Source organism: Benincasa hispida, unplaced genomic scaffold (genome assembly GCF_027475165.1).
Source record: "Benincasa hispida cultivar pf3 unplaced genomic scaffold, pf3_genome.v1.1 HicScf83, whole genome shotgun sequence".
Taxonomy (NCBI): domain Eukaryota; kingdom Viridiplantae; phylum Streptophyta; class Magnoliopsida; order Cucurbitales; family Cucurbitaceae; genus Benincasa; species Benincasa hispida.
This window is the reverse complement of record NW_028326965.1, coordinates 11138-36339: the sequence shown is the minus strand read 5'-3', so window position 1 is coordinate 36339 and position 25202 is coordinate 11138. Positions and strand designations below refer to the sequence as shown.

At 38.9% G+C, this 25202-nt stretch overlaps 1 pseudogene across 1 annotated transcript; it reads right to left on the bottom strand.

Annotated features, from left to right (window-relative positions):
• Positions 1–23539: 23539 nt before the first annotated feature.
• LOC120090161 (calcium-binding protein KRP1 pseudogene) lies at positions 23540–24606 on the bottom strand (annotated as a pseudogene). Its single transcript, XR_016527280.1, has one exon. The product of XR_016527280.1 is annotated as a calcium-binding protein KRP1 pseudogene (transcript).
• Positions 24607–25202: the final 596 nt, after the last annotated feature.

The following is a 25202-nucleotide window of genomic DNA, read 5'->3' as shown; positions in this document are numbered from 1 at the left end:
AATTTATCATATTATATTTATAACCAATAGTTTTAATATCACATCATATGCAACATTTAAACCATAGTCCTTTTCTCCTCTATTAGACATAAATCATATTTATATCATTTGTTGGATTTTATGTCTTAAAACTCGTAGTTTGTAAATTAATAAACATATTTTGTTTTATTTTTCGATAAAGTTGTTATTGAAATTGTAATCTTGAATCCAATAAACTAAGGTCCTAAGGCTATTTAATGTAGTTTGAACTTTATGTAGTGACATAAATGTGGATCAAGTTCAAATATATAGCCAAAATGATCTATAGTATAGGAATAAGGTTGGGCGCCTTATTCTGGGGATACTATGGATAGGACCCACTTTGTAGTTAGTACAAACGATGTGATCCTGAATCGTTCATATAGAGATATGTGAGTGGGGGCATCCTATGCAATGAGTTTGCATAAGACTGAACCATGAAATAGTCACTTTTTACGTTCTAAATGTCGTTTTATGTATAAAACTAACTATTTCGTTAATTGATGACCGAGGTAACTATGAACTCCTGTTCACTCGGAATTATCCTTAGATCTACATAGGTGAGGGCAACTCATCATCGCTGGCCTAATAAGCCTCCCATTTCAGGGGTAAGATCGGGTGGATAGTTGGGAACATAGGGTGCAAGACGAAATTCACTCCTACCCGTTATAGGGATAGTAGATAGGTTGTTCTCTTTAGTACTGAATTCAAGTCTTGAACAAGGGGCTCCACCCTCTCCTTGGCCCTAGAGGGATTCAGTTTATAGGTTGGACCTTAAACCAATTGTTCATTAGAGGATTAGTGGAACTTAAGGAACAAGATGTAGTCTTAGGGGTAAAACGGTTTCTATGACCCAGTCGAGATTACGAACAACCTGTGAAGGATTAGCTTACTAATCATGGTTATATCAAATGGACACAAGTATATCTATAGTGAGGGGAGTGCAACTATGAGACTATAGTGGAATGACCCGTTAGTTAACGAATGTTGATTAGCTCCGTCTAAAGAGTTTAGCCAGCTAATCTCGGATCGTTGGAGCTCATGATCTATAGGTTCATTAGATTCCCCTACTAGCTCATATGGAATAAACTTAGAACAGTATGATAGAATAATTCGAATTGTTCGAATTAGGTGAAGAGAGAGAAACTGACAAGTATATATGATATAGTGGTCGAGTTTTTCAGTTTAGAGATACAACTTTAATATTTAAATGTGTTTTAAATATCAAGAATATGAATATGTTCATATTCGGAAGCTCGGAAATAATGGAAATGGTCAAAGATGTAAAAAGTCAAAGGGTTGACTTTTGACTTTGAAAAGTCAAACTTTGACCGACCTTATATTCAAATGTGATTTGAATTTTGAGAAAATGAATGCAGATTCATGCTTGAGAGGTCAAAATTAGTCAACACGGAAAAAATCATAAAAAGTCAAAATGTTGACTTTTTGGTCAAGGTTTGACTTTGACCAAATGTGTCACACCCCACCCTAGACTACCTTTTGAGCCTAGGAAAAGGGCGTGACTGACAGTAGTTATCAACTCTTTGGTTGACATTTACTGCCTAATAACTCTTGCGAAAATAACTCTGATACCAATGAACAATTTCAACAACCAACTGATTAAGTTAAGGAGGAAAACTACAGCGGATTAAGTAGGCCCATCTTATATTACAACGATATAACGTTTATACAACTCCAAGACTTATCTATAAAATTTACAACAACAACTGTAAAACCCTCCGGAAGTGTAACTGTGGCATGTGGCAGACCTTGACCTTAGCAGTACCCTGGAACTCCTCACCTTCTGCTACCTGGGAAGAAAAAGAAAAACATTTGGAAAGCATGAGCTATAAAGCCTAGTGAGTGACCAGAAAACTGATTCTTATGAAATAACAGTACCCACTACTTGGGTACTTTTGCTCAGATACCTTCTCAACTGTGTTCTTCAGTATCGAGCTACTCGGATACCTTCTCAACCGTCCTTCGGTATCGAGTTTCAAATAAAACTAGTCATAAAATGACTTTCCTTAATAAAACTTAGAAAACATGTCTTTATATGAAAGATCTTGTTTTAGCACATGGTTTCTTAAAACATTTTAAATATTTTAGTCACTCACCTTGATCGTTTAGGAACCATTCTCTCTAGAAGTTCCTTTGTCACCTCGAGCGCCCTTTTGAACCCTAAAATCCAGATTCAACTTAAAGCTCAGATTACTCATAGTTATAGGCTTTATCTAGAGATACTTCCTTCTAAACATATGCTCTAAAATGTCTCAGGAATCTTACCCTAAAATATTAGCTCAGAACTTCTCGTGATTTGGCCAAAATCATCAAAACATCAAGACTGGCCCAACTCACCTAACAGCTCGACCCCTTGGTCTTGTCCTCCTTCTCCAGCCTGATTCCTTGGAGCTTCTTCTTCAGCAGCCCCACCATGAAAACTAGACTCTTTCAGCTTTCAGATGGCCTTGGAATCACATCAAATGCACGAGTATTCTGGGAGAATCCCTCTTCCCAAATTGATGCTACTTTCTGACCTTTCTGTCCGACAGCATCTCCCCTCTTGGAATCTCTTGATCAACACATGGTCCTACCATCAACGCATAGCCTCTTCCCAAAACACTCTTCTTTATGTTCTTTGAAAAGAATTGAGTTCTCATCTGGAGTTCTTAGTCCTATTTATAGGCATCCAAAGGCCCTCCAAGATCGACACTTACTCCTCCATGTGTTACTCTTAAAGATTGCCAACCTTCAGCCCCTTCCACCTCTTGCTTGAGGTGTCTACCAAAGCCGTTATGTAATAGAATTGTATTAGGCAAATCAAATTAATAAAAATTTTGTTGTAAAATAAGATTTGTTTAATTTCGGGGACGAAATTATTTTAAGGGGGTGGTAAATTGTAAGACCCTAAATCTAAGGTGGAAGGTTATTTGGAGAAGGAAAAAACAAAAAAAGTAATAAAGATATTAGGGTAAGATGAAATGGTGAAAGCATTAGTATTATGAAAATAAAAAGGATCAAAAGGTGGCCAACGCATGTGGAGGGCCAAGCTCATTGAACGCAAGACCTAAGAGTACGTGGGAGGCTGGCTTCATGTTGCACTAATCTTTGGAAGCAAGAAGGCTTGGGCAATGGCCGTGGGCTTGCACGCAGCTAACGCAAGGGCATGCACAAATGCATGCTTATAATGTTATGTTACTTGTCATGATATTGTCTGTGTAATTTCTATGGAAACTAAGATTATATCCGAAATACATAAGTTAGCTTGCTTAAAAATGGTACTTGGCGGGAAAATATAGTCGGCTTCGGTCGGCGGGAAATATAGTCGAGATACCTAAGTATGACTAGTAGGAAATAGTTGTCAATGTGCACATTGGCGGGGAAAGTGGGTTCTAGGAAAGTTTCCATAAAAAGTTGTTGTGATTGTTAATATATACATGATGTGAACATGCCAAGTATAGCATGTAATGGAGGATAATGATTGAATGAGATTACATGTGATCATGCATAGATTATAATGAAATTGTGATTATGTGATTGTTATCTTAAAAGGCACCATTCACTAGGCTTATTAGCTTACGTTTTTCCAAATGTTTTCTTCTATTCCCCCCTCCCCCTCCCTCCACACTCCAATGTTGCATTCAGAAAGGAGTCTACAACCACCAAAAACACCAGGACTTGGTAATTTCTCAGGGCACGGCTTGAATCATGTAATAGAAGAGTATAGGATAATTTGGCTATATGTATGAAATGTTAGATGGTTATTGTAAACATGTTAAAACTTTTAATAGATAAAAGGGGGAAATGTTAAAATTAAAATGTTATTATAGAATGGTACTAGTATGTCTTCATGCTCTCTTCCAAGTCTTGGGCTAAGGTTAGGGAAGGAATGGGACAATTTGGTATCAGAGCAAAGGTTTACGTAAAACCTGGGAAAAGTTGAGTCTAGCATAAGTATAAATTGAATCTAGAGGAAAGAAAAAGGAAAAAAGGGGTAGGTTAAAGCCAAAACGGTGTCGGGAAAAGGCTTACCTAAGATATGGAAGCCAGATAATATTAGAAAATGGTCTAGGTCGGAACCTGAAAAGGGATTAATATAATGAAATACATTAGAAAAATCTAAAATAAATGACAAAAAGATCATGAAAGGTTAGGAAAAGAAGTAAGGGATAATAGGTGGACATAGGAAAATGCGCGAAAGGAAAATAGAAATAAAGAGATTAGTAGATAGTAACCTGAATAATGTCCACTATAGGAAATGAATCCGAGCAAGTAAGACTGGTGGTGGAATGACTCCTGGACGTGAAAGGAAGACTGCGACGCTAACCCAGGGGAAACCCTAGAAATATCTGAGCATAGTGTGAACAACAATATTGAACACTCTATTACTTTGAATAATACAAACTTAGTGGGATCCCGAAATAACATGGGATGTCTGGAATGCGGTAAAAATCATAGCGGTCTATGCCTGAAAGGGACTGGGATCTGTTATGGGTGTGCCAAGACTGGCCATATCCGTAAAAATTGTTATGTTTTTCAGATCATCGCAATCCCACTTAGCCATCATATGAGCCAGCCATCACCAATGCATAGCAAGCTAACTTACTACCATCGCAATCCCACTTAGCCATCATATAAGCTAGCCATCACCAATGCATAGGGTGACCGCTCATCCTCGACGCATGGCTCACTAGGTATGATCGCACGATTTGCTTGGTATGGGCGCATGGTGCTTGCCATAGGCGCTGGCCATCGACGCATGGGCGTTCTACATAGGCATTGGCCATTGCTCGCAAGGCTTGCTCGGTCGCATAGGCATGGCTGTTTGACAGTGCGCTCGCAGCAAAGGCTAGCCGCTCGATGCATGGGCAGAGGCATTCGACGCAAGGCATTGACGCATAGGCATAGCCACTCGGCAAGCTCGGCAGCGTTCAACGCATATACTAGGCGCTCAGCAGGCTCGACAACGTTCGACGCATAGCCCCGGGTACTCGACAGGCTCGGCAATGTTCGACGCATAGCCCGGGCGCTCGACAGGCTCGACAGCGTTCGACGCATAGGCTGGGCGCTCGGCAGGCTTGGCAGCGTTCGACGCATAGGCATGGCGCTTGGGCTCAACGCCTGGGCTGGGCACTTGGCATGCTCGCTCGATGCATAGGAAGTGGCGCTTGGCATGCCTGCTCGACGCATGCCTCTAACGCATGCCTTGTGCATGCCCTTGCGTTAGCTGCGTGTAAGCCCACGGCCATTGCCTAAGCCTTCTTGCTTCCAAAGATTAGTGCAACATAAAGCCAGCCTCCCACGTACTCTTAGGCCTTGCATTCAATGAGCTTGGCCCTCCACATGCATTGGCCACCTTTTGATCCTTTTTATTTTCATAATACTAATGTTTCACCATTTCATCTTGCCCTAATATCTTTATTACTTTTTTTCCCTTCTCCAAATAACCTTCCACCTTAGATTTCGGGTCTTACATTTACCACCCCCTTAAAATAATTTCATCCCCGAAATTAAACGAAACTTATTTTATAACAAAATTTTTATTAATTGATTTTCCTAATACAGTTTTATTACACAACGACTTTTATCCTAGTCATCTACAACTTTCTCTTTCCCTTTGCTCACGACCGATATATTGTCTTCCCTATCTTGAACTAACCCATATAGTTTTCCCAACATCATTTTTCCTGTTTCTCCTTTTCTTCCTCCTTCAGTCTGTCCTCCTTCAACAATCGTTGGTCTCACTCCCGGGTTGGTTGGTGATTGTATATTTCCAGTATTCATCAACTGGGGACATTCTCGTTTAAAGTGTCATGGATTGCCACACTTAAAACATGTGCGTGATCGTCTTTGGGTTTGTTCCCAACATCTTCCCCAGTGATATTTATTACAAACCGGGTATCTTGGTTTTTGGTTAACACTCACCATTGACTTCTTTATTTGACTTTCCCGTTCAGGGTCTACTTTAGTGTTTGCAATTCCTCTTCTTTTCCTAACCTTTCCTGAACTTTTTTGTCATTTATTTTAGATTTTTCTAATGTATTTCATTATATTTATCTCTTTTCAGGTTCCGACCTAGACCATTTTCTAATATTATCTGGCTTCCATACCTTAGGTTAGCCTTTTCTCGATGTCGTTTTGGCTTTAACCTACCCCTTTTTTTTTCTTTCCTATAGATTCAATTTATACTTGTGCTAGACTCAACTTTTCCCATGTTTTACATAAACCTTTGCTCTGATACCAAATTGTCAAACCCCCTCCCTAGCCTTACCCCAAGACTTGGAAGAGAGCATGAAGAAATACTAGTACCATTCTATAATAATATTTTAATTTAACATTTCTCCCTTTATCTATTAAAAGCTTTAACATGTTCACAATAACCATCTAACATTTCATACATGTAGTTAAATTTTCCTATACTATTCTATTACATGATCCGAGCCGTGCCCTGAGAAATTACCAAGTCTGGTGTTTTGGGTGGTTGTTGTCGACATTGTTATAATACGCTAACACTGGGATGTATGATGTTCTATGCTCAAAATGATGCGATACTACTTTTAGATATGCGTTAATTATGGATGTTCACGTAGTATGCTATGCGTTGTCACAAGTTTTCTTACGATGGAACCAAGTGTAATTCCACCGCAAGTTTCTCGTTGTGATCCGAGGTCGAACACGGGGACTGATTTAGGTTATTGTGGTATGTTAATGATATATGCAACCAGGTTTTCAATCTTTTAAAATGTGTTTGTACAGGTATATAAATTGCGATAAAATAAAGTAAAGCAGTAAAGATGCGATAATAACATAAAAATACAGTAAACCTAAGCTAGATGATACAAGATACAGGTTTCATGTTACAAGATGTTAGGTCAAGGCTGGCTGTGAAAGTTTTGTAAAGACGTGGATTGTGGCGGCAAGTCTTATGAACAAAATAGAAAGAGAAAAATAAATAATATAAACAGCAGCGTAAGTTATTAATTGCATCGAAGCTACAAATACTGTTCCACTCTTCCCTTGGTGCACACCTTTCAGTGATCGGCCGCGCTCCCACATGTTTGTGGTGAAATAGAGACTAACGTAATGAACACAAGGTTGCTTCCATGTCTGGAAGTACTACTCGCTTTAGTAACGCATTTTTCTGACATTCTTTTGATAGATCAGAATGACATCTTCACTTCTGCTCTCACAGGTGAAGATGCCGTTGAGCATGCATTAGCTAAACGCATTTTATATCTTTAACACAGATTAAGTACTTGGTTAATTTATATTGCTTATCAGGGAATTAAGAAGACATAATGAAGAAAGTGATTGACGGGTGAACGGAAATAGGCAGAAAATGATAAATGAAAGCTATCGAAACATTTAATATGTCTATTAAGCGTTTGATACATGGTGTGTGAATGAAGAGATAAAGAGACGGTAAAATACAACGATGACAAAGATAGAACAGATACAAACAAGTGCCAATGTCTTGGCACGGATTTGATGGAGATCTGCTTGCCGGATAGGATGGATTTGATGGTAGGAAGAGCTTCCCTCTCAGGCTTGCTCCACCGGTGGCAAGGATCATTGCACAGAGCTTCCAATCGGGTGTTTGGCAGGTTAGATCTAAGATTCAACTCTCGGTCTTATCTCATCTTCTTCCTCGATTTCTTCATTTAAGCACTCAGCTCAGCCTTTTCTCTCAACAATTTAGCAGCACTTAGCCCTGTATCAAGTAGCATACGTTTTCTCTGAAATCTATGGGGTATTTATAGGTGCAGGTGTAACGACCCAGATTTGTACGCATACAGGAAACTAAATGTCAAATAATAAGCAGGACGAAATTTTATTTAAAGGGGTGGAAATTTAGAAGGAAAAAAAATTTGAAATTGGAATTTATTCATTATCCAAAAGATAATGAATAAGGGAGCGAGCGGGAGCGAGAAAGTGGGAGAGAGCGAGAGCCACACCAGCGAGAAAACTGGAGAAAACGAGATTCTGAGAAGAGAGCTGCGCGATCGAAGAAAGGATTAGAGAGCGAGAAACCCAGCGAGCGATGCTAGCGAGATTGAGGCTGGCGAGAGTAGAGAGAGCGAGATCCCTGGAGAGATGGAGATTAAAGGAAAATTGGAGAGAGCGAGAATTGTAGCAAGGAAGTTGGAGAGAGCGAGAGTAAAGAGAGCTATTCTTAGCGGGAGCGAGAGCGGGAGTGGGAGCGAGAGCGAGAAAGCTGGAGAGAGCGAGACGAAAGAGAAAATTTGAGAGCGAGAGCAGGAGCGAGAGCGAGGGAGCGGGAGTGGGAGTGGGAGCGAGAGCGAGAAAGCTGGAGAGAGCGAGACGGAAGAGAATTTGAGAGCGAGAGTGGAGAGAGCGAGATTCCCAGCAAGAAAGCTGGACAGAGTGAATTCCTAGCGAGAAAATGGGAGAGAGCGAGATTTTAAGAGCAGAGTGAGCGAGATTTGGACAGAAGCGCGAATTATGCGTTGAATTTGGCCACGATCTTATAGATTATACATGGAAAAACCCTAAAATTGAATACAAACAAAAAATGATGACGTAAGGGCAAACGTTAGTCAAGATTAGGTGTCTTATTGAAAGGAATCCTTAAACCATAAGTAATTTTAAAGAAGCCACATGTACGATGATTTGTCACACTAAGAAGAGTTGAAAACTACTATAAATAGGACCTTTTGCCGAAGATTTAACCCATTCTCAAACAAATCTCAGTAACAAAGAATCGTGCGAAAAAGTAAGTGTGAGTGAGGAAGTTCTGTGAGATTAAAAGAGAAAAGCTCGGGTAAAGTGCTGCCCAAATTTCTTCTTTTGATTTAAAAAGGAAAAACTCTGCTGATAAAATCATAAAGAATAATAAGGAATAATTAGATCACAGTCAAGGTAAGTAGTTTATCTCACCCTCTCTTTAAATGTTCTATGGTAGTGTACCTTTATTATGTTGCATGGTTATATTAATTGTTATATTGCATTACATGTTTAGAACACGTTTCTCTGCCAGGGACCCCATGCATTATGTTTGTTCACGATTACGTTAAAATCAAGTTTTAATTAGGTGTAAGTTATGCTTCCAGTCTAATCTTATGGTTATGCTAATGGTTGATGTTGGATGCGACTCTGGCCCTACTAACTGCATGACCCGCTAATCATCAGATGGGTTAGTTTCCGCTTAAGTCCTCATCTTCCTATCAGGGCAGAGAAATTTATGCTTCCAGGGTTGGCAGGGCATGTATGGTTGCACCCCTCCAGGCCTAATCTTACGTTATGTTTATGCTAGAGACTAGCAGGGTATGTATAGTTGCACCCCTCTAGTCCAATATTACGTTTATGCTAATGGTTGATGTTGGATGCGACTCTGACCCTACTGACTGCATGACCTGCTAATCATCAGATGGGTTAGTTTCCGCTTAGGTTCTCATCTTTCTATCAGGGCAGAGAGATTTATGTTAGAAGCATAACGTTTATGCTAATGGTTGATGTTGGATGCGACTCTGGCCCTACTGACTGCATGACCCGCTAATCATCAGATGCGTTAGTTTTCGCTTAGGTCCTCATCTTCCTATCAGGGCGGAGAGATTTATGTTGGAAGCATAACCGACCACCACATGTTATTATACGTTTTCGGTCCCAATCATATGTTTTCATGACATGTTGCTTGTGATTGTGCATTTGGTCACTACCCTACGTGAGAACTACTTACTGGGTATATTATATACTCATCCTATATTTTTACAGACTTTGTAGGTAAGGACACAACGTAGATGGCAGAGTTGGACGTCGCTCAAATGGCCAACCATCAAACTCACTATTATAGGCACATGCATTTTGTACCACCACGCTAATGTTTTATGGATCCTGGTGTTTTGATAAATAAATTTTTATATAGTTTTTCTATCTAATTAATAAAATTTAGATATGTTCTTTGAAATTTCAACCAAAACTCATCTCATGATAGAAAAGTCTAAGTATGCATGTCGTAGCGGTCGGATCATATGGTGTAAGGATTCGGGCTTTACAGTTTGGTATCAGAGCGTTTGGGCCAAATAGGCTCTATTGCATTAGAAGAGTCGTGGTGTTGATGGTTCGGCCTGTTAAGTGATGCCCATAGCCATGCCAAATACGTTGGTAGGTGAAATTTTCAAACGAGTAATTTAGTAAACATAAGGTATGAGTTAAAAAAAAAAATTTAAATTAGATTGTTTCCTTATTATGAAAATAAAATGCGTGCACTAGATGCCACCCCAAAGGGCTCCAACACGACGAGGCAGACCTCGAAGTGAATCCACAAGGAATCAAAATCAAGGACATGGACAGACGCCTTATGTGTTACACCAGAGGCGCTACAACTACTAATACAAAATATGAGTAATGGAAACACAACCTCGTCCACCACACCAACAACCAACTATACAAATGACTCGAAGATCATATGAGAATTCAGGAAGTTCAACCCTTCAACATTTGATGGATCATCTGTGGATCCAATTATAGCAGAGAATTGGATAACAGAAATAGAAACTATTTTCCGCCATATAAACATCCCAGAAGAACAGAAAGTAAATTGTGCCACCTTCATGTTAAGAGGTGATGCAAAGTTCTGGTGGGACTCCACACAAAGAACAGTCAAAGGTACAGTCTCATGGCAACAATTCAATCAGGCTTTTTACAACAAGTATTTCCCTTTGACAGTGAGACATCAAAAGGAAGTGAAATTTCTTAATCTTCGTCAAGAAAATATGTCAGTGGCAGAGTATTAACGGAATTTGATCGCTTGTCTCACTTTGTTCCTCAACTAGTGGACACAGAAGAGAAGAAGGTGGAAAGGTTTATTTGGGGATTAAGAGAAGGCATTCGAGGCATTGTTACTGCTTTCCGACACAAAGAGTATGCCCTTGCCCTCGAGTCGGCCTTACTCATGGAAGTAGATCTTGCTGCCAAAACCTCAACTTCGGAACGAGGATTCATGCCAAATCAAGAGAGGAAATTCACCCAATAAGGCTTCCAACGTTCACAACAACAAGCAAAAATTTTCCAAAGCATTCAGGGCATACAGTCACAACAGGAGAGCCGAACATTCACATATTCTAACTGTAGAAATTTTGGAAAACACCATCAGGGGAAATGTTTTCGAAACATAAGGGTGTGTTTCAATTGCGGCCAGACGGGTCACTATGCAAGGGCTTGCCCAAAGTTCATCAACCAAGTATCAACTGCCCAGACCACCCAGCCTACTAGTAACAAGCTTACCCAACAACAGAAAGGACGGGTGTTTGCTGTTACACGTCAAGAGGCAGAGGATCAAGATGCAGTGGTTACAGGTACATTACCCATCCTCGGGTATTATGCCTTCACTTTATTTGATTCGGGCTCTAGTCATTCATTCATCTCTACAACATTTGCACAACATGCTCAATTAACATCAAAGCCCTTAGGCTACATTCTATCCGTAGCTACTCCTGCCGGAGTATCTATGTTGGCTCACTCAGTAGTAGAAAACTGTGAATTGTCAGTATCAGGACATAAACTAGGGGTGACCCTTATCGTCCTAGACATAAGTGATTTTGACATAATACTAGGTATGGATTGGTTAGCAGCAAACTATGCAAGCATCGATTGCCATAATAAAGAGGTCATATTCACCTTTCCAACAAGAACCAAGTTTAAGTTTAAGAGTTCTAACACACAATCAGTCCCAAGAATAGTTTCAGTCTTAAAAACTAAACATTTGCTCAACCATAGAGCTTGGGCATATTTAGCAAGCGTAGTAGATTTACGAAACCAAAAGGATGAAATTAAGGCCATCTCTGTAATAAGAGAATTTGAAGATGTATTCCCAGAAGAGTTACCAGGTTTACCACCGAATCGAGAAATAGAATTTTGTATAGATCAAATTCCCGGAGCTGAACTAATATCTAAAGCACCATATAGAATGGCACCTGCGGAATTAAAAGAACTCAAAATACAATTACAAGAATTGTTAGATAAGGGATTTATACGCCCTAGCGTGTCTCCATGGGGAGCACCTATTTTATTTGTTAAGAAAAAGGATGGATCAATGCGTTTATGTATAGATTATCGGGAGTTGAATAAGTTGACAATAAAGAATAAGTATCCACTCCCACACATTGATGACCTATTTGACCAATTACAAGGAGCCTCAGTATTCTCCAAAATAGACTTACGATCTAGATATCATCAACTACGAATCAAGGAGTCGGATATACCCAAGACTGCTTTCCGAACAAGATATGGGCATTATGAATTCGTTGTGATGCCCTTTGGATTAACGAATGCCCCGGCAGCCTTCATGGACTTGATGAATAGAATTTTTAAGGACCATCTTGATAACTTCGTGATCGTATTTATAGATGATATTTTGGTCTATTCCAAGTTTGAGGTAGAACATGAAAAACATCTTAGGGACGTTCTTTCCATATTAAGAAATGAAAAGTTGTATGCCAAATTCTCCAAATGTGAGTTTTGGACGCGACAAGTTGCCTACCTAGGGCATATTGTAAAGCAAGAAGGAATCTCAGTAGATTCTGCTAAAACTAAAACAGTTAGCAAGTGGCCTTGCCCAACAACAGTCAACAAAGTGCGCAGCTTCCTTGGATTAGCAGGATATTATAGACGATTTGTGAAGAATTTCTCAAGTATAGCATTATCCTTAACCAACCTCACCAAGAAGAATAATCCTTTTGTCTGGAACCAAGCATGTGAGCAAAGCTTCCAGGAACTAAAGGAAAGGTTGACCACAGCCCCTATTCTCACTATACCTGACGGATTAGGGGGTTTAACTGTGTACAGTGACGCATCGAAGAAGGGGCTTGGTTGTGTATTGATGCAACACGGAAAGGTAATAGCATATGCTTCAAGACAACTAAAACCTTATGAACAAAATTATTTCGTTCATGACTTGGAATTAGCTGTCGTGGTCTTTGCCTTAAAGATATGGAGACATTATTTATATGGGAAAAGATCCAAAATTTATACAGATCATAAAAGCCTTAAGTACTTCTTTACCCAAAAAGAGTTAAATATGAGGCAACGAAGATGGTTAGAATTAGTCAAAGACTATGACTGTGAGATTCTCTATCATCCAGGAAAAGCTAACATTGTTGCTGATGCTCTTAGCAGAAAGTCAGCACATACAGCAGCTCTAAGTACCATCTCCAAACACATAATAGATGATCTTGAAAGAGCTGAGATCTCACTAATACTAGAAACCTTCACAACTCAAATAGCACAGTTAATTGCAAGACCTGCATTAAGGCAAAGGATAATTGATGCACAACAAATAGACAAATACCTAAACAAACAACGACAATCAGAGAATGGAGAAACCAATCAATTCTCTACAGCCCCAGACTCTGCACTCCTCTATCGTGGACGACTATGTGTACCAGATAATGAAGAAATCAAGAAAGAACTATTGAAGGAAGCTCATGAGTCATGCTTTTCAATACATCCTGGGAGTACCAAAATGTATCGAGACTTGAAAGCACATTACTGGTGGGGTAACATGAAAAAGGATATAGCTGACTATGTAAGTAAATGTTTGGTTTGTCAACAGGTGAAAGCTCTACGGCAACGACCACAAGGACTCCTCCAGCCTCTAAATGTTCCAGAATGGAAATGGGAACATATTTCTATGGACTTCATCTCAGGACTTCCGAGAACTGTTAAAGGCCACAACATGATTTGGGTGATTATAGATCGACTCACCAAATCGGCCCACTTCTTACCATGCAAAACTACTTACACTACGGAAGCACTAGCTCAAATGTACTTAAAAGAGGTCATCCGGTTACATGGAATCCCAGTATCAATTGTTTCAGATCGAGACCCTCGTTTCGTCTCCAAGTTCTGGAAAAGTTTACAGAAAGCAATGGGCACACAACTAAATTTCAGCACAGCCTTCCACCCACAAACCGATGGCCAAACAAAACGAGTTAATCAAATCCTAGAAGACATGTTGAGGGCATGTACTTTGGATTTTATTGGAGCATGGGATTCGCAGATACATCTTATAGAATTTGCTTATAATAATAGTTATCAAGCGAAAATTGGTATGGCTCCCTTCAAAGCCTTATACGGAAAGAAATGCAGATCCCCTGTACACTGGGATGAAATTGGGGAGCGAACACTACTAGGACCTGAATTGATGCAGCAAACATCAGAGTCAATTAAGCTGATTCGGGAAAGAATGCGAACAACTCAAAGCAGACAGAAGAATTATGCTGATAACCGTCGAAAAGAGCTGGAATTCAAAGTAGGAGATCACGTATTTCTAAAGGTAGCACCAATGAAGGGCATTATGCGTTTCGGACGAAAAGGCAAGCTTAGCCCTCGCTTCATTGGACCCTTTGAAATATTAGAACGTATTGGCCAAGTAGCTTACCGATTGGCATTACCACCCACACTTTCTACAATACATAATGTCTTTCATGTATGGATGCTTCGAAAATACGTGTTTGACCCATCATACATAGTAAATTATGAACCTCTACAAATAAAGTGAAAACTTAGAATATGAGGAGACTCCGGTTTGCATCATGACGTTGTTTTTATTACCGCATGCGGTTGAAATACAGATCGAGATCGATTGTAGCATTGCGCTGTCATTGTGGTAATCGTCTCTTCATTGTTGATTGACGGGCGCAATGTGACAGAGATACGTTGATCAGTTTCTCGTGAGCCTTGAGCACAAGCGGTGACTTGGTCTCCTGCAAAACAGAGTAAAATTCGGCTTGTCGTTCATCTTTATGGTGTTAGTGAGTGTAATTGCGAACATTTATAATTATTGTAATTCTAGGCTAATTTTCATGCAATCGGTGCATATTCACTAACTTTTGGCCGCAATATCTAGATAAGGTGGCATAAATAACTTGTATTTCTACAAGTTATCAGTTGTAGACTCCTTTCTGAATGCTCCACTTTGCAACCTGCGAGAGGAGGAGTGGAAATAGAAGAAAACATTTTGGAAAAACGTGAGCTAATAAGCCAGTGAGTGGTGTCTTTTAAGATAACAATAGCTTAACAAAACATATTTTTAGGAAGTCAATCACGTAATCATAATTTCATTATAATCTATGCATGATCATATGTAATCTCATTCAAACATTATCCTCCGTTACATGCTATACTTGGCATGTTCACATCATGCATATATTAATAATCACAACAACTTTGTATGGAAACTTTTCTATAACCCATTTTCCCTGCCAATGTGCACATCAACAACTATTTCCCATTAGTCATGCTTAGGTATCTTGACTATATTTCCCGCCGGTCATCACTGACTATCATTTCCTACCAACCGAAGTCGACTATATTTTCCCACCAAGTACCATTTTTAAGCATGCTAACTTATGTATTTCGGGTATAATCTTAGTTTCCATAGAAATTACACAGACAATATCATGGCAAGTAACATAATATTATAAGCATGCATTTTGTACTTACCTATGCATTTATTCATATAACAATGCATAAAACTAAATAACCACTCACCGTAAGCAAGATTTCCTACTAAAATCACTTTGAGAATATCTTCCTGAGATTTCCTCCATATCAATGAAAATTCCTCAATTAATAATTGTTATATCAATAAATAATGCTAAAATAGCCAAAATACCTTTATATAATAAAAGTACCAGCTTACCCCACTCCAAACTTAGCCAAAATCCCAAAATCAGCCCCTTTAGAGGTTATTTTAACTGTGTGGGCGCAATGGAGTCTGGCAGGCAGCTGGGGCGTTCGGCCGAGTGCAGGGTGTGTGTGCTGCGTCGCACGGTGGGCTGCTACATTGGGCTGGCGTGTGTGATGCGTTGGTGCAAGGCGCGCTGCTTTACGATGGACGGATGCAGCGTTGCAAGGCGCAAGGTGCGCGCTGTGTGATGGACGTGTTGGCTGGCTGGGCGTATGCACCTGGACTGACTCCAAAATTTCACCAATGAAACTTCAGCTCCTTCGGAACCTAATTAATTTGGCAGCCCCAATACTCAAACTTAACACTCTAAATAAGCTCTCAACACAGAGATTTTGGTGGTGATATGAATGCATTGTTCTCGTCCAACCCCTCTATTTATAGCCATCCCAAGCTCACCCCCTTGTGACACATCAACTCACATTTGTCCCTTTTTAAAGCTGCCAACACTTAGCCTATTCCAGCACAGCCTTGAGTTGTTCTCACCTTAATTTGCCAGCCAAAATTTTCATTTTGCATGCAACCTCCTTCATCCACCTCCTGCTTAGGGTGATAAGACCATTTTGCATGTAATCTCCTTTGTCCACCTCCTGCTTAGAGTGATAGGATTGCTTTGTATGAACCTTCTTTCGGCACCTCATTCACTTAATACCTAAAAATGTTTATCTCTATAATTTGTTAGGCTTATGGACGCATTTCATAAATATTGCCATCTCCCCTTGGGGTTCTTTTCCCCATCAATTAGCCTTCCTTTTGTCCATAACGCATAGCAAGACAACTTACTACCATCGCAATCCCACTTAACCATCGCATGAATTAGCCATCACCAATGCATAGGGTGGCCGCTCATCCTCGACACATGGCTCACTAGGTATAACCGCACGACTTGCTTGGTATGGGCGCATGACGCTTGGCATAGGCGTTGGCCATCGACCCATGGACGTGCTGCATAGGCGCTGGCCATCGCTCGCAAGGCTTGCTCGACCGCATGGGCGTGCTCGGTCGCATAGGCATGGCCGTTCGACAGTGTGCTCGCAGCAAAGGCTGGCCGCTCGACGCATGGGCAGAGGCACTCGACGCAAGGCATCGACACATAGGCATAGCCTCTCGGCAGGCTCGGCAGTGTTCGACGCATAGGATGGACGCTTGGGCTCGACGCATGGGCTGGGCCCCTGGCATGCCCACTCGACGCATAGGCAGGATCGCTTGGCATGCCCACTCGACGCATGCCTCTAACGCATGCCTTGTGCATGCCCTTGCGTTAGCTGCGTGCAAACCCTCGGCTATTGCCCAAGCCTTCTTGCTTCCAAAGATTAGTGCAACATGAAGCCAGCCTCCCACGTACTCTTAGGCCTTGCGTTCAATAAGCTTGGCCCTCCACATGCGTTGGCCACCTTTTGATCCTTTTTATTTTCATAATATTAATGCTTTCACCATTTCATCTTGCCCTAATATCTTTATTACTTTTTTTTTTCCTTCTCCAAATAACCTTCCACCTTATATTTAGGGTCTTACATTTAAACAAATTCCTCCTTGTAGTCTCAAACTTTGATCGGCAAGTTATATGCCAAATTTAGTAAGTGTTATTTTTGGTTAAACCAAGTCATATTTCTTGGGCATATAGTTTCAGCTGATGGATTTAGCATTGATTCCGAAAAGATAGAAGCAATAGTCAACTGGGAACGACCCCTGAATGTAACCGAAGTACGCAGTTTTCTGGGTTTAGCGGGTTATTATAAGAGATTCGTGGAGGGCTTTTCTAAGATAGCTCTGCCGTTGACAAAATTGACCAGAAAAGATGGCAAGTTTGAGTGGTCGCCAGAATGTGAGCACAGTTTTCAGGTGTTGAAACAGAAGTTAGTGTCAGCACCAGTTTTAACTCTACCTATACCAGGTAAGGAGTTTGAGGCTATTGTGATGCATCCCAACAAAGGTTAGGATGTGTGTTGATGCAGGAGGGAAAGGTAGTAGCTTATGCTTCTTGACAGTTAAAGAAGCATGAAAATAACTACCCTACGCACGATTTAGAGTTAGTCGCAGTTGTGTTAGCTCTAAAGTTGTGGAGACATTACCTGTTTGGTGAGCGATGTCATATATTCATAGATCATAAGAGTCTGAAGTATATCTTTGATCAGAAGGAACTGAACTTGAGACAGAGAAGATGGCTCAAGTTGATCAAAGACTATGACTGTACCATTGACTATCACCCAGGTAAAGCAAATGTGGTAGCTGACGCCTTAAGTCGAAAAACCAGATCAACTAGAGCTAGTATCAATTCAGTAAAGGGTACACTGATTCATGAGTTGTATAATGCTAGGATAGCATTATCAATCGATCAAACAGGAGAATTACTAGCTTCATTTGAAGTATGTCCTACTCTCGTAGAAGATATTCTACGTGAACAATTAAAGGATTCCAATCTTCAGAAGTTAGTTGAAGAAGTAGGTAAAGGATTAAGGACGGACTATCAATTAAGAGCCGACAAAGTGCTACTAAAAGAGGGTAGGATATGCGTATCTAAGGACTTAACACTTAAACAAGCTATTCTAGAGGAGGCATATAGTTCGGCCTATGCTATGCATCCTGGCAGTACGAAGATGTACAGGACATTAAAGAGATCGTACTAGTGGCCTGGTATGAAAAGAGAAATAGTAGAGTATGTGGACAGGTGTCTAGTATGTCAACAAGTTAAACCGGAAAGACAAAGGCCAACAGGATTATTTAATCCACTCCCAGTACCAGAGTGGAAGTGGGAGTATATTACGATGGATTTCCTGTTTGGATTACCTAAGACACCAGTGAGCTATGATGGTATATGGGTAATTGTGGATTGATTGACAAAAACGGCTAAGTTTTTACCTGTTAAAGTTACTTATACCCTAGACCAATTAGCTAAGCTGTATGTTGATCGAGTTGTGAGTCAGTTTGGAGCTCCAGTTTCAATTGTATCAGATCGAGATTCTAGGTTTACATTGAAGTTTTGGCCTAGTTTGTAGAAAGCTATGGGAACCAAGTTATATTTTGGTACTGCTTTTCATCCACAGACGGATGGTCAGTTGGAACGGACAATTCAGACATTAGAGGACATGTATATTGTAATTCAAAGGCAGTTGGGATACACATCCGTCATTAATCGAATTCGCGTATAACAATAGTTACCATTCGAGTATCGGGATGGCACCATATGAGGCACTATACGAAAGGCCATGTAGGACTCCGATATGCTGGAATGAAGTTGGTGAAAGGAAATTAATAGGTCCAGAACTTGTGCAATAGACATCAGATAACGTTAAGATTATAAGAGATAATCTTAAGACGGCTCGAGATAGGCAAAAGAGCTATGCCGATAAGCGGAGAAGAGAATTGGAGTTTGAAGTTGGTGATAAAGTATTTCTGAAGTTATCTCCGTGGAAAGGAATACTCAGGTTCGGTAGGAAAGGGAAATTAAGCCCCAGATATATTGGACCTTACGAGATAATAGAAAGAGTTGGCCCAATGACATATCGATTGGATTTACCTCTAGAGTTATCTCGTATTCATGATGTGTTTCATGTGGCAATGCTTAGAAAGTATGTACCAGATTCTACTCATGTGTTGCCTGAGCAACCAGTACAGTTGAGAAAAAATTTGTCTTATGAAGAGGAACCAGTGGAGATTCTTGACAGAAAGGAGAAAGTCTTAAGGAATAAGACAATACCATTGGTAAAGGTACTATGGCGAAACCATAGCACGGAAGAAGCAATGTGGGAAGTTGAAGAGCAAATCAGAAACAAGTATCCGTAGTTGTTTAATTGACGGACTTGTAGAGAAATTTCAAGGACGAAATTTTTATAAGGGGAAGGTAAATGTGAACCCCGAATCCTAATTTCTCTACTTGAGTATGTTCTCTATTGAGATCAGTGTGATGAGTAGGTTGATTTGGAAACTAGTGTGGAATGGTAGAGAAAAGGGTGGAAATTAGAAGAAAAGAGGAAATTTGAAAGCTTGACTTTTGGGAAAAAATTTGGAAAATTTGGTTAAGTATAAAAATTGTGTGTTGATGCGTTGGAAGGGTTGTTGGTGATGGCATGCGGCTGAAGGAAGAAAGATGGAGGTGATGCGTTGGAAGGCACAAAAGTAGGAAAGGCATGCGTTTGAAGGTAGCCCATGCGTCGAGCGGTCGATGCACAACGCCCTTGCCGAATGCGTCGAGCGGCCAGCCAAACGCCCCTGCCATGTGTCGAGCGGCCATGCCTATGCAGCGAGCGCCTTGTCGAATGGCCATGCCCATGTGTCGAAGCACCCTGCCGAGCATCAATGCACCGAGCACGCCCATGCGGCCGAGCAAGCGAGCAATGGCCAGCCTATGCAGCACGCCCAAGCGTCGATCGGCCATCGCCTATGCCAAACACCATGCGCCCATGCCAAGCGCGCCTACCTAGTGAGCCATGCGTCGAGGATGAGCGGCCACCCTATGCATTGGTGATGGCTAGCTCTTGCGATGACTAAGTTGGATTCGATAGCTAAATTGGGTTGCTAGGCGTTGAGTAGTGAACTATGCGTTGAATATCCAAGAGTTGGATGCATATAAAGGATGAGATCACCTAAAAAACGTCATCAAACCATGTGTCTTCTTGGGAGGAAGCCTTAAGCCTTAAGCATTTGAGGTGGTTGCATCAGAGGAAATGCAATTTGAAGCTCATGCGTTGGCTACATAGGAGAAAGACATTTAGATTGCGTTGATAAAAAAGATGCGTTAGTAGTATGTGGGAGAAACACTTGGACATGCAGCCAAGTAGGAGGTGTCGAATTTGGAGAAAGTTTGGACGTCTATAAATAGGGCCAAAGACTTCATTTTTCAGATCACATGCAGTAAGCATTTTCATGCATCATCTTTATATTATAAGCGTTATAGTATAAGAGTGAATGAAAGTATGTTTTTAAATGTCATTGTATCATGGTTTTCTTGTAGTGAATGGTTCTGCACGAGGCTCCCCTTTTTGATAATTTTTCTCCTTATACTTCCTTAGTCATCCATATTGGTGGAAATTCTGGAAACATTTATAGAGAAAATATGAGGGGACCCACTTGGTAGCCAATTATGTTTCTATAGGTTTCGATGTTGTAGACTTGATAGATAGATGTGACTGAAAGCTTCCTATTACTCTACAACATTCAATATTCAGACAACTTCTCATATTTATAGCTCTCAGGTGATATGAATGCTTAGATTGATGGGACATTGCTTCAAGATAATGTTGGTTCAAAGGATGAAGATGCTACATGATCACGGTGATTTGAAAAATTCATGCACTTTTGCCACCTTTAGCTGATTTAACGTGCTCAAATGGTAAGGTAGGGTCATGTGTTGGTTAAAAAAATGGAGACATTCCACCATGTTGTAGCTTCGTAATTATGATGTTGTAGCTCAAAACTTAAGTAATGCCCTAACATCATTTTCTCTACAAATCTACAAATCTTATTTTTGTAGCAGCTTTTATAGATTCTTACAACATGTTTTTTTGTATAAACACTTTATACAAATTGAAATTAACTTAGATACTCAATCAAACACACACGCACGTACGCGCGCGCGCACACACACACACAAGTTATCCCCATAAAGGGGTGACCATGGATTTATAAATGAGGAAACTTATCTTTATTGGTATGAGATGTTTAGAGGTGAAACCAAAAGCGAAGAAATAAAGAGATTCTAGACAGGAGGCCTGAGAAGTAATCCCCATAAAAGGGAAAGCTCGCCTCAGCCATAGTCTCCTCAAGGTCAAGGTGGGGTAATCAATATCCACGGTTCAATTATGGAAAAATTGTTAGAAATAGCCTCCTCAAGTTTTCACTTTTCAATACTAGCATCCTTTTTTAGAACTGTTAGAATAGTTTTTCTCGGCACATCTCGCTAGATTACACACCGAGATTCTACTATATTTTCCAAATATTATGTAATCTTCCCAAATCTTATACTAAATCTTATATATTTTCAAATTTTTTACTAATTAAGTTATCTTTACCATATATTATATTAAAATACTTTGCCTAAATTTTGAATCTTTAGCCTAATTTTTGCTTCCACAATTATATGAATTTCCAAATTTTCAATGAATTTATCAATTATCTAAATGGATCTCAACTAATTAAATTTGATTTTAAAATTTTGAAAAATATTAAATTTTTCTCAAAAAAAAAATGTAAGATGTGGAAAATATATAAAATCTCGGTATTAATCTCGAGTAGATTAACACCAATATTATATATATCTAGGTTTCTCGGGGAATTATCGGATAGATTAACACCAATATTCTATATATTTCTCATATTATACTTATTTATTTTTTTCTTTTTCTTTTTTTCTTTTTTTTTTTGGGTAAAATTTTATCTTTCTTAAATTTTAAAAATCACAAGTTAATTACTTGAAGACCATTTGGATAATTTGAAAATTCATAATTGTGGAAATAAATATTAGGCTAAAGATTTAGAAAGATAACTGAATTTATATATTAAAAAATATATAAGATTTGGTAAAAGATTTGGGAAGATTATATAATATTTGGAAAATGTAGCAGAATCTCGGTGTATAATCTAGCGAGATATACTGAGAATGCACAAAACAATCAATAAGTTAGAAAAAGTTAATTTTTTAACAAAATTTTGGTGGCCGATCTTGGACGAGATAAACCGAGAAAAACTATTCTAGCGAGTTTTTAAAAAGGATACTAGTTTTGAAAAGTAAAAACTTGAGGAGGTTATTTCTGATAATTTTTTCCAATCATGCCCTCGATTAACTTTTGCGGAATTACCCATAACAATATTTACAAACTAATATTTCACCAATGCCAATATTTAACAAAAAAAATTTAGCTTTGGTCAATTGGTGGGAGATAATTACCTAAAAGACCCAGTTTAAAGGTCCAAAATGGAAAATGATCTAGTTTTTGAGAAAAAAAAATGTCAAATACCCCCTTGTTGATGTTATGACCACGTGAAGTTACGGTATTGCCCTTCTTTTTTTTCTTTTTCTTCTTCTCCAGTGCGAAAAATCTTCCTCTGCACATTGTCTTTTTCTTCTCTGGTTTTTTCTCCTCTGTACGTCTTATTCTTCTTCGTCCACGATACCAACTCCGGTGAGCAAGAGACGAGAGAGGAGTGATTTGGTGAGTGAGGAAACGAAGAAAGAGCAAGAACGAGACATAGTGATTTGTGTGTAGAAAAAAAAAGAGAGTGAGAAGAAAGAGACGAGCAAGAGCGAGAGACATAGTGATTTGTGAGAGAAAAAAAAAAGAGAAAACGAGACAAGTGAGAGTGAGACTGTTTTTCCGCATGCATTCAACTATATTTTGGTAATTTTACTCGAATTTGACATCAAAAAAGAGTCACTTGACATTTTTTTCAAAAATCGGATTTTTCATATTTTTTGCCTAATTTTTGAGTCATCCATCCAGCAAACTTCAATTCGTAGTGGAATTGGTTTTTTTTCTTTTTATTTTTTTACGCTTATATCTTCTACATCTTTTTATATTTATGAGATTACTGTGTTTTATTTTTTCCATTATTTTATTATTCATTAATGTAAAATGATTTTAGTATAAAACTTAAGGGTTGTTTGAGGCCCAACATGATATTCTTCTGTATCATGTCAAGTGTTTGGAGGCCCATTACGAACTACTCACATTCTATATCATTTCAATACTCCAAACAACTCCTTAATTTGTGTCGAAATTAGTAATTTTTTAGAGTTTTTTTGGGTAAGATTTTTGAGTGGGTTTAACAAAAAGGGAAGACAAAAAATTGAACACAAGTTAGTGTGATGAAATAGAAAGCTGAATAGTAAAAGTTATTCATTTATTTTCGGTTTCTCTTTCCATATAAATTCAATAAATCGAGAAGAAAATCAGTAATTAATTACAAAAAAGAAAAAAAAAAAAGAACAAATCAACAAAAATCCTTGAATTCTTGGTTCAGAGCCTCCTCGAGCAAGAACCATGACTCATCCATCAAATCAGGGCTCAATCTAAACATAAGAACACAAAACTCCATCTGATTAAGAGCACCATCGCCGTCAAAATCCCCTTCCCTCAACATTGATCTCAGATCCTCATCGCTCAGATCCGCCAGCCCTAGCGCCGCCGCGTTCCTCTTTAAGCTCTCGAAATCGATCACCCCCTTCTCTCTATCCATCAGAAGATTGAAACCATTGCAAAGCTCCCCGATCAGCCCCTCGCCGCCGAGCCTCTGCGCCATCGTCGGCAGCCAGTCCTGGAATCCCGATTGCTCTGCGCCAAATGCCATTTTGGAGTGAGATTGTGAGATCGGATTAAGGATTAGGACTTGGGTGTGAGTTCGAGGTGAAGAAGTAGGAGTGGAATGGGGCATATATATGGGTGAAGAGTGAAGAAGAAGAAGAAGAAGAAGAAGAAGAAGAAGAAGAAGAAGAAGAAGAAAGAAGAATAATAATGTCAATGGGGTTTCGGAGAAGGAGCGGCCATGGAAGCCAACTAAGGTACAGATAATAATTAATGAAGATTAATTAGCTGATGCGGATTTGCAGGCTGTGTGATTTCGGAGAAGCCTCCTTAGAAGGGTATAGTCGTCATTTTCTCACAAGGATTTGATTGAGGTTTTGCCGTTCTTTCTGGGATAAGTCTCCCACACCACACTCTTTATTTAATTGCTATGGAGGGTAGAATCGTCATTTCTGCGAGAGGTTGCCAATTCCAAATGCCAATATATAGATATTAAATATACACAGTCGATTTTTAGTTGGCCACATATTTATGAATTCTGTATTTTACTAAAATATTATCTTTCCCTCTCTATTTGCCAATTAATGCCGTTGTTTTAAATGTATATTTGGATAGGTAAAGATATTTCATATTTGGAATTTAAATATTTATATTTAATTTACCTATTTTATATATAAAAAATCAAAAATTAATAATTATTTAATTATTTAATCAATTAAGATAAAAATAAAATGAATACGTTTCTATTAAATATAATTAAATTATTTAAATTAATTACTTAAAATAATTAAATTAATATAAATTATTTAGAATATTGATAACTAATAATTATTTATATTAAATACTTAAATTAAACTAAAATATTAATTATAAAGGTATTAGTTGAAATTCATTCCGTGTAAATAATATCTAGTTTAATAATTAATTAAATTTAATAGTAATAAATAATTAATATTAATTAATTAAACTATATTTTATTAAATAAAATGATGCAAAATAAATAAGGATAGTTTTTCTGAAGAAAGAAGTACGGTACGAGTAATATAAGGGGCAAGAATCATGAAATGCTCTTTTTTCAAATGCTTGCCTCAAATTCCATGGAAAATTTTGTAGAACAAACGAGGCCTTAGTTTAGCGCTTTCTACTCTGACGATTTCAATTATGTGCCAAATTATACATATTTTACCTAGCATCAAGTATGTAAAATCAATTATGAACTTAGAGGTTTGATCCCTCACACC